Here is an 11,448-nt window from a genome sequence, read left to right as displayed (position 1 = left end):
TACTCACACTGTGAGGATCGCAGTATGAGGATAGTTTGAGTTCACAATGAGCTCACCTATTACTCACACTGTGAGGATCGCAGTATGAGGATAGTTTGAGTTCACAATAAGCTCACCTATTACTCACACTGTGAGGATCGCCGTATGAGGATAGTTTGAGTTCATAATGAGCTCACCTAGTACTCACACTGTGAGGATCACAGTATGAGGATAGTTTGAGTTCACAATGAGCTCACCTATTACTCACACCGTGAGGATCACAGTATGAGGATCGTGTGATGTCACTGTGATCATCGCATGATCTCACGTGTTGACTGGGACTACATCAGGACAGATCATTGGGTGGAGTCTGACAGGAGGCTCCTGCTTTTGTTTGTACTGTATCTGCAAAAAACCTTCCTTTGGACTACTTTACTATTAGTTGATGCAAAGTCTATCACTGTGAACCGTGGATCAATACTAAATTGTTCCCATACCAGTCAGCATTTCAGTTTGATTGCACTGAAGTGTATTCATTATGTATTTAAATGACCGTTACATCACCAGCTTGTAATGTCTCTGGTCTACCAGTATATCATCTACTCACACATATCTTTTGTTTTATGATATTTTTTGTTTTCAGTTCACACCAAGAACGATAACTATAAAGATAACGATATTAGCGTCCACATTACTTTACTGTAATAAAGCTGAATGTTTTACTTTTGTAAAATCATGATCAAATGTAAACAAGCAAAATCAAATGTTTGTCATCATGAGGTTGAAAAAAAAGTATTTATGTAGCATAAATTGAATTATTTTCAAATATTTCATTTTTAATAGACTCTAATTACTACAGTAAATCATTTTTGTAATTAATATTTTTTTTTTAAATGTAAGAAATGACTGGGACTACATCAGGACAGATCATTGGGTGGAGTCTGACAGGAGGCTCCTGCTTTTGTTTGTACTGTATCTGCAAAAAACCTTCCTTTGGACTACTTTACTATTAGTTGATGCAAAGTCTATCACTGTGAACCGTGGATCAATACTAAATTGTTCCCATACCAGTCAGCATTTCAGTTTGATTGCACTGAAGTGTATTCATTATGTATTTAAATGACCGTTACATCACCAGCTTGTAATGTCTCTGGTCTACCAGTATATCATCTACTCACACATATCTTTTGTTTTATGATATTTTTTGTTTTCAGTTCACACCAAGAACGATAACTATAAAGATAACGATATTAGCGTCCACACCACCGAACGATATCGTCTGTTTATTCTAAGCGTACATGCGTCTGCCGCTTTAAATTCTTGAGCTCGTTACAGCAGGATGGATTCTGATTGGCTGTCAATTTTTTATCGTTCATCAGCTGGAGAAATATCGTTTTGAAAGTGATTCCAACGATATCGTTTCTCTTTTTCGTTATCATTATAGTTGTGGTGTGGACTATGCTATTCTTTAATATTGAGAACGATTTTTAGAACTATATCTTTATCGTTATCTTTATAGTTATCGTTTTTGGTGTGAACGGGCCTTAACTGTATGTACTTGTATATCTTTTTAAAGCTATTTTAAAATTATTAGTCTTCATTTAAGAAATGTAAGAAATATATAAATGGAAAAAAATTATTCAGAATATTCCAAATGAATTTTACATAAATTGTGACACAAATTGTTGACGTAATTATGACATAAGTTGAAATTATGAAATAAAAAGTAAAAATTCTGATCAAAACAACAAGATGCAAAATCTAAATTATGCTGTTAAAAAATAAAAATTGTAAGATTAAAAGCCAAAATTGTGACATAGTAAGTCGTAACTATGAGATAAAAAGTTCAAATTATGAAACAGTAATATAATAGTAATAGTAATAGATAATGATAGATCTTGTAAATTATTTTACATTAAAAATGGATACATTAAATACATGCATAAAAATATTTAATGAATCATTCTAAATAAACGGAAGTATTCTATAAATTAATAAATAAATACAAGTATTTCTTACTTCTAAATATTTTTTTTTGTTTCTAACTGTATGTCCATTTAAAACCATACTGAAATTATAATGCTCAATTTATGACATGTTTTGTAAACTATATAAATAAATAAATATTTCTAAATAAACGGAAATATTCTAACAATGTAATGTATGATATAAAATATTCTAAATAAGTAATATTGTTTCATTTATTCTAAATAAAAAATATATAATTATCTTTTGTTTCTAACTGTGTTTATATAAAGTAATAATGAAATTATAATTCTCAATTTGAGAAATGCTCTGTAAAATTAATAATAAATAAATAAATAAATATATAAAAATATTAAATCTTCATCGATTAAAATATTCCTTAAATTATTCAAAATTCATAATTACAAATTAATAAATAATTTTACGTATTTACGTAATCATTTTAAAATTTTTCACCAGTTTTACTGATTTACTGAACTCATGCTGACAGCTGATTAGTCCATAGTATATAAACATTGTGAGATAGCATCCAGCTTTGAACTTAAACCACTGTGTTACGTGACTGTAGTCACTTCCAGGGTAAACTCAAAGACAGAAAGGCATCTTTAGTTTTAGGTTTATAGATATTTGGTCATGAAACAAGAGAAGTTTCAGGCTGCCATTTCCCATGATGCATTGGTATAATTTCCACTAATATGAGCGTGTCTGTGTGGACGGCTTCCTCCCAGCTCCGGCAGAGAGCATTAGCGATGTGTTTTTGTCCACTAGCAGCCCATTACCTCCGCATAACAAGCTCTGATCACCAAACATTAATAAACCAACCAGAGACACCCGGTCACCCACTCACATCCTCTCGGGTCGTCATGGTAACAGACATATGACTCCAGCATCGGGCGCTTGTGTGTTTGTACTATTTTTGAGTGCAGGAAGCATCTCTGCACGGCTGGATGTGTAAATCACCCCTCCCCACCCCCAAACCGCTGTACACCTCAATCCTCGTACCCGCTTCCCAGCAGGGAATGTTTGATTACAGGCATCCCGGATCCTGTTACAGACATGGAGAGAGTGTGTTTCTGTGTGTGATCAAACTGAGGTCTGTCAGGGATTATTGTGTTTGGACTGTGAATAGGTGTTTTCTCACAAATTTCTCTTTTTATTTGGCAGATTGCATGCGGATCTGAACACAACCTGGCTGTTGTGGGTGAGTACAGTTTTTGGTATCTAGTCTCCATGGCAACAACTGTGGTCTTCATTTATCTAATTTCCCATAAAAATCATTGGAAAGAAACCTGTCAAAGCCTCTGTCACACACTCTTTGAAATTAATACTGGAAGTCAATCACCGCCGTCCATCAGAAAACCAAACTTCAATCACAAATACACCAGGGGTTTTCTGTTTTCTGTAAGCATTATCAGGTGAATATCACGTTTCACCAAAAATGTATGAATTCATTTTTTTATTTATTTAGCATACAGTGAAGCCATTATTTTCATGACATTCAAGCACGTTGTCCCACAATTGTTTTTTACTTTACCTTAATACATTACTTTACTGTAATAAAGCTGAATGTTTTACTTTTGTAAAATCATGATCAAATGTAAACAAGCAAAATCAAATGTTTGTCATCATGAGGTTGAAAAAAAAGTATTTATGTAGCATAAATTTAATTATTTTCAAATATTTCATTTTTAATAGACTCTAATTACTACAGTAAATCATTTTTGTAATTAATATATTTTTTTTAAATGTAAGAAATTATATATATGTAATATTTTTTTTATGTTTTCAAATTTATTTATTTTTAATCACACAAACATCCATATTTCACAACATTACTGTTTTATTGCATTTTTGAGCATAAGCGATTATTTTTTTAAATATTTAATTATTTAACAAAAAATTCTAAATTTTTAATAATACAATTTTTTAATAAAATTCTGTTTCCTGACACCCGGCCGATTCTCTCTTGTGCTGAGGTTCCATCACATATGCTGTTGCCATGGCAATAATTCTACAGTATCTTTAGGTGTAAAGTAGCTTATTATGGGATGTGACTGCTCTGACATTGAGCCTGGGAGAGAAAAAGACAGGATTAAAGTAAGTAAGTCACTAAGCCTGATGGCCAGAATTAACGCTGAGCCCAGCTCTGGCTTCTGTACTGTTGAGAGTTGAATGTCTGGATTTCATTAATAGGACAGTTTCAGCGCCGCGTCTTCAGTTTTAGTACAGATGAGTATCTGTTCCTGGAGTAATTAAGCTGCCGGCTCCGTGCTGTGATCTTTACTGCTATCATAAAAGGATGCTGGAATTAGTCCTTGTGCCTTTGTGTAAGGGCATCAGAGGGAAATGAGCCATCACTGCAAATGAATATGAAGTTATTGATATAGAAGCTATTTCTATTGCTCTCAATCTGTTAATTCCCCTGCAATTTGGACTGAGAGAGAGAGAAAAAACGGTCACATCTTTGACTAATTGCAGTTCCTGTTGTTTGTTTCTGAGATTTAAAACTGATATCATTCACAGTAATATCATATTTCATCCCAAAATCAAAAGAAATTTTACATAAAGAAAACTAATTTTACATAAAGAAAACAAAGCCTTATTTTTAGATTTTTATTACGATTTTTTCGCATCATTATTATTTTTATGGCAATTAAGCACATTTTGCCCCCAAATTCTAATTTTTATATATATAAATACATATGTATACACATACATACGCAAAATGTGCTTAATTGTGTATATACTTTTAATTTGTATACATACATTTAAAAAAAAAAATATTTAAATAGTGAGACATTTACATCAAGGTTATACTATTTGATGTTTAATATTTATCTATATAATATCTATATAATTTTTAAATATTAAATTATATAAATATTTAAAAATTAAATTATATTATAAATTTGTTTTTATTTAAAGGGTAAGACATTTATACATCATAGTAATACAGTATTTGATGTTGTTTAATTTGTTTATATACTTTTTTTTAATAGTATTTAATTTTATTTTATTTAAATGATATGGTAATTGTTTAGTGTATGCTAATTTTAAAAAATCATTGTGTCCAGACATTATTATTTTTATTACTATATGTCATTTGTGTTACTGTAAGAATTTCTGATTTCGTTCTTTTGCATTTGAGGTGAAATACGATCCACACATTTCTATTCCCATGACTCCATGACTCTCCAAATCAACACTATGACTCTCCGAATGCATGTTTATCTTTTTTCTCTCTAAATTGTGTTAAATGTGGAAGCAATCCCAACTCATTAGCTAGGATGATAACCAAGTTGAAAAAGAGCCTAATTACCTTAAAAATAAGTATTTGTGATTTATTAAAGAAGTATTGGTTTCTTGGGCATCTTGAGGTTTGTCTTTTGTTCCTTTGTGTGATGCCCCCTCGAGATGAAAATCTTGATGTCTTACGGCACAATACAGCAAAGGAATAACATCCCAGCATGCCTTGGGAATCACACAGCATTCTCTAAGCACGCATGACACTTCTGAGAAGACATTGTGTCACTTCCATCTTTAAATGAGATTAAACAGAGACGCTGACAGTCTGCATTCTTACAGCGGTGACCATGTTCACCCATCTTTCTAAAAAGCTTTTTTTAAAGCTTCAACAATGTCTTTTTTCATTATCTCTCTTGTCTAGATTAGTATGCTGTTCTATATGTTTCTGTGGTCTGTAAGTGTGTTGCCATGGGAACAGTTTTGCTGTGCATCATTGACTGAACACAGTAGCACTCTTGTTTTGTGAATATCACATCATCCACAAAGACAATGATTCATTAAACAAGACTTTTTTGTCCTTTTTATGTTAACAGTGTCATTTTTGTGCACTTTTCTTTTCGGTAAACAATTTTGTTTGTATTTAATTATTGATGTTGCATAATTGTAGCTCGCTTACAGACAAGAAAACAATGAATTCGTAAAGGACGCATGTGTTAAAGTTAACAGAACAGGCTGTTGGAGTGAATAGGGGAATGTAGGCGACAAAACCAGTTACCCTTGAGAAAGCATGCTCGCTCCTGGTTGCCGTGGCGATGGGACCTGTTATGTAACCATGTTGCCGTGGCACATGCTTTCATGGCGATGCAGGCTTGACCACACCCACCAGCTGGACGTGTTAGAGGTGATCTCTGTCAGACTGATTCACCAGTGTGATGTGTGTACAAGCAACCTGTGTCATGCCACCTTTTTCATGCACGACAATCATTTTTAATGTCCCTGTGAAATTTTATTTTTATTATTGATTTTGTAGATGCTTTTAGCAAAAATGACTTTTACATTAAAGTATGTTCGCTGAGAATCAAACCCATGACTTGGTGTTGCAAGCACCATTCTCCATCAGTTGAGCAAATAATCTATTTGTCTGACTTTTTTTTTATCTTTAAAGCATTTTTATAAAATGTATACTTTTATATTTGATGTGTATTTTATAAAATAAAACTTTTCTATTTTTATAACATTTTTATAAATAAAATTAATTTAAATAAATTATAAAATAAATATAAAAAAACATTAAATATAAAATATCTATCTATCCATCTTAAAAGGGTATTTTTATTTCAATATATCTATTAATTTGTTACAAAAAAAAATTCGGAATTATTTTATAATAAAATAAAATTAATTTAAATGAATTACTAAATTAAATAAATGATAAAATAACACTTATCTATCTGTTGTTTAAATTAAGAGGTCTTTTTATTTTTATAAAAACAGTTCTATAAAATGTATAATTTTGTCATTAATGTTTGTTAATTTGTAAAAATAAAACCTCCAACCTCTGTTGTGAACCAAGTGGTAACATTTGTCATGGAATATATTTCTCTGTCTCTCTTTAGGGGGTCGGATCTTCTCCTGGGGCTGGAATGAACACGGAATGTGTGGAGACGGTTCCCTTTGTGACGTCACACATCCACGGCCAATCCCCCATCTCAGAGACCCTACCGCTCTTCTGATTGGCTGTGGATCAGGACATTCAATGGCACTATGCAGTTTGAAGAGCAAATGAGGATTCAGCAAGCTGAACAGGTTTGAGCGTTTGGCTCTCAGTCTGTGACAAAGACTGTTTGCTTACGTTACGGTTTTAATTAATTATTCAGAAAGACTCGGTTAAGCCATTAAAGGACAGATTTTCGATCAAAGTCTTAGAAATGCAAATTCTACCCACGACGGATGCACATATTATGATATTGGGAAGCGCCCAAAATAAACATTTTTAGAAACAAGAACACTAGGTCTATTTGCAGCTTCATGCAAATATTCATCACTTAAATGAGATTTATTTTAGAGGCATATTCTACATTTTAAAACAGTGAATGTTAACGTTTGGCTGATATATTGGTCATTAAGGAATAGTAGAAATACAAATTCTCACTCTCATTATGTATTATATGGCTTTTTTTCTCCCAGTGCATTCACTGATGTATCTATGGTGCATTCGCAACCACTGAAAAAGACTGGAATTCAATGAGAACAGACAAATTCAATCAGATGTTCATTCTCTGGATGAGTTTAACAATTCACTGCTGAAATGGCCATTCATGCTTCCTTTGCTGTGACAGACGGTCAAGGATCATTTCCTCTGACCTTTTACCTCACAGTGACAGAGAATACCCTTAAATAACATTCACTGTAGAGCCATTAACTGAAACAGATTTACTGCTTTGAAGTGACCTGTCTGAAAGCACTCAATCTCCCAGAATACCCTGTGATGGGGCAATCACTTGATCCCAGAGTGATAATCTTTTATTTTAAAAAGTGGTACTATTTACAACAGGATCTGCATTTTCATGGGTTTAAATAAAATATTTTTGATTTAAGATACAATAAAAACAACTTTGTGCATCAAAGCCACTCCTTTCCTGGTAAAAAAAAAAAATAGAACTTGATTTTCAGAAGTCAACAAATTTGCGACAGCTGAAAGTAACTTTTTGTCTGTCAAAAAATAACATGCACAATACATGGTAGGTAGTATAGCCCGCTACAGGATTTTTGACCTCGTCATCACTTGAAGCCTGAGTGGCTTCAACATGCTGTCTGTCAGAGACGTAACATACCTAATACGTAACGCACATGAGAATAAATGTACTCTTCACTCGTTGAGACTGACCGGTATTTTTTATAAAACGTAGTACTGTTAACGTGTTTTATGAAATGTTTTATAATTATTTTTGCATTTAATTAGTCAAATATGTATGTTCATGCAACTACTAGTATTTTTGTATCTGCACTGCCTTAAAACAAAGCTTGAAAAACCCACAAAATGCACAGAATCTGTGTTAGTGCTTTTTATTATCACTATTTAGTTTTCATTGCTTTTTTTTATTCTCTCTTCAGAAAAAGACACAAAATTGCCTTAACATGTCAACTCAAACCATCAATGACAGCACCACCTGGTTTTAGATAACTATCCATACTTTGCACTGCAATGTGGTGAAAAACACAAGGACGTCTCACAAAACAGCACAAACGTTTGGGATGCAGCCTTTTGCAAGGAAGTTTACTGTGTCCAAAAACTATGCAGTCATAAAGGCTGTGAACCTTTGGAGGCTTATTCATATATATTTTTATTACATACTGTTGTTTGTGCTCTGATGTGGTTGGGTCTTTGAACAGTCCAGCATATTGTATGGAAATGACCCAACATGGACATTTCCCATGATACAACTGGCAGTGCGCTAGTTTGGTCCCAAAGAATTGGGTTTACTTCACATTTTCACAACAATGAAAAATAAATGTTGAAACAAACTTAAGACACAGTATCAGTTCCTTTCGTTTATTCCATTATAAACCCTGTATGTTCTCTATAAAGAGTTACGGTGTTGTTCTGTGCAGGATTGTCTCTTGTGATGGTGTCTACGAAAACCGCCGTAATATGTGGCTTTCAAAATAGCTTGTATGTTCAGACTGAAGTTTCAAATGCAAACTAAGCATTTATCAAACATTTCCCGCATCAAACTCAATAATGGTGTTGTCATAACTTCAAAAAATCCCAATAATGAGTTTGGTCCCAATAATGCGTTAACAAGCCTTGGTATTTTTCCAGCACAGCGTTCCAACCAGGCGCGACACATCAAATTTTCAGCGACAACGTATTTTTATGCTGAATCACAGTCAATCAAAACATGATCGTCGTATATTAAATGTTAAATACAAATATTTAAAACAAGTTCAATTTTGAACCAATGAGATTTCATTGTGGGCGGAGCCTGATTAGTCACATCTGAATAGTACGCGGTGCATCTCGAAAGTTACCAGCCAAACATGTGAGCTACAAAATATATCAAACTGGCATTTGTTCTACAGAAAGTAATGTAAAAGTGAACGGTGCAAACAGTGCAAAAGCCATTTTCTACATGGTAACTACAATAGTACAAAATACGGGAAAACAATTGCTAATTTTTTTCTCCCTACTCAAACATGATCACAGAGCATGTGGATTTTTTTTTCTTGTGATTAGTGACTGGAGTAACATTTTTACAACAGGTTTCTTCAGTCAAGTTTCTATGTTGGTGACGTGTGCATCACTAGAATCATGATTGTTTAGTGTCACTTCAAACTAAATTTATCATCATATATGAAATAGCCATTGTCTCATCTTTTTTCCTTTTAAATGGTGTTCAGTAGCACCTAATGAAAACCACAGCTTAAAACACAGCATTTTATGCTTCAAACTGTCTACTGCATGCATGGGGTGGTTTCACAGTGCTGTACAGCACAACACAGGTTCAGAGAGATATCGAAGAACTCAGCCAGACACATCAGCCCAACAAGAAACAACCATATATATATACCCTGTTTACTGGTACTGTAGCTCTTTAGCTACCAGATGATGCTAGTTCTGTTAAATATGGGGCTAACTACAGGGCTAACAAGTGACAGAAGTATTTCACTTGTATCAAAATGCTTAGCCTAACACTATCCTATCCTAAAGTGTTGCTTGAGGTGTTACCTTTATTTCAAGAGTTAAGGAAAGAGTTTGATTCCCTGGCCTAGTCTTATCTTGACTACCCCTTTGAAAAGACCAGCATAGTTGGTTGTGCTATGCATACTGGTAGCAGTGTCCCAAGAAAACTACTCAACCAGCTTAAGCAGCAAGTCTTCTTTGGTCATCCAGCATCACTAGAAAGACCATGCTGGGCCCATCAGTTGGACCAGCACCTAACGAGCCTGCATAAGCATGGGAATTCATGCTAGGAAGCTGGTCTTTTCAGAAGGGTATCATGGCTAATGGCACCTGTTTGCTGTTAATGTTCAACTGAGCGCTTCTGTCTGGCTGAGTTCTTGTCGTGTGACTCTCCCTACTCAAACATGATCACAGAGCATGTGGATTTTTTTTTCTTGTGATTAGTGACTGGAGTAACATTTTTACAACATTTAAACAAACACTTCAACGAGATAAAAGAAAGGTCATGTTTTCACAACACCAGCACTCACAAGCACCATGTACAACATTGACACTCACGAACGGAAAAACAACAGGCACTTCGCACAAAACCACAGCACAATAAACCACAAACGAAACAACGGCTGAACCACTACAGCTTCTCTTGATTACTGTGCTACATCTACGCTGAATTAATTCTCAGTCACAACTCGAAGAGAAGTACTAATCCACAACAAACGCACAGCACGCGCTCACACACGCACTAAATACAGTACTATCAGGTGGGGGATGTGGCTTTATGGTTGACACACATAGTGGTTGGTACACCATGGTTCATTACACACACTGACTCGGTCAGTTGTCTGCTTCGGTTGCCGCGCTGGGTCTCTAAAAAAACACGAAGAGAAAACAACAACAACAAGGAAAATCATATTAATACACCAAACGAACGGCACAGAAACATGGGGGAGGGGGGCGGATGGAGAAGGCTGGCGGGATTGTTGTCCTTCGAACCGTGCAAGCAAACAGGGTGATATGTGTCAAGCAGGTTCTCCTTTACAGGCTCATGGTAAAATCAGGGTTTACCATGCATTCTCCCATGCTGCATTCATTCAGATCCGGTGTAAATCTACAGGTTATTGTTAATACGATTAACTCATCAGGTCATGCTGTGATTTCATTTGAAGAGAAAAAGGGCTTTCAGTAAAACCTCAGAGCAGCCTTCAACTCTAAACAAAGACTCTCTGCCAAGGTTTGCTTCAGAATAAATATGGTTCTTAAAGTAGGTATAGGGACAGATAGCTGAGGTATGTGTATGTATGTGGTGTGTTTGCGCAGATTAGTTTTGGTTAGTGTTGCCCTGTCATGTACTTGTTATGCTCATGGCTAGCCAGTTGACAATGACTGATTGCCAAGTCAACTGCATCATCCTCCATGCATTTTATGCTTCAAACTGTCTACTGCATGCATGGGGTGGTTTCACAGTGCTGTACAGCACAACACAGGTTCAGAGAGATATCGAAGAACTCAGCCAGACACATCAGCCCAACAAGAAACAACCATATATATACCCT

At 34.7% G+C, this 11,448-nt stretch overlaps 1 pseudogene; it reads left to right on the top strand.

Annotated features, from left to right (window-relative positions):
- LOC107670192 (secretion-regulating guanine nucleotide exchange factor-like) overlaps window positions 1-7,017 on the top strand; it is a 15,937-nt pseudogene extending 8,920 nt beyond the window's left edge.
- Window positions 7,018-11,448: the final 4,431 nt, after the last annotated feature.

The sequence above is a fragment of the Sinocyclocheilus anshuiensis genome, unplaced genomic scaffold, assembly GCF_001515605.1.
Source record: "Sinocyclocheilus anshuiensis isolate Anshui unplaced genomic scaffold, SAMN03320099.WGS_v1.1 scaffold624, whole genome shotgun sequence".
NCBI classification, from domain to species: Eukaryota; Metazoa; Chordata; class Actinopteri; order Cypriniformes; family Cyprinidae; genus Sinocyclocheilus; species Sinocyclocheilus anshuiensis.
The sequence above is the reverse complement of the archived record's forward strand: the minus strand, read 5'-3'. Positions and strand labels throughout refer to the sequence as shown.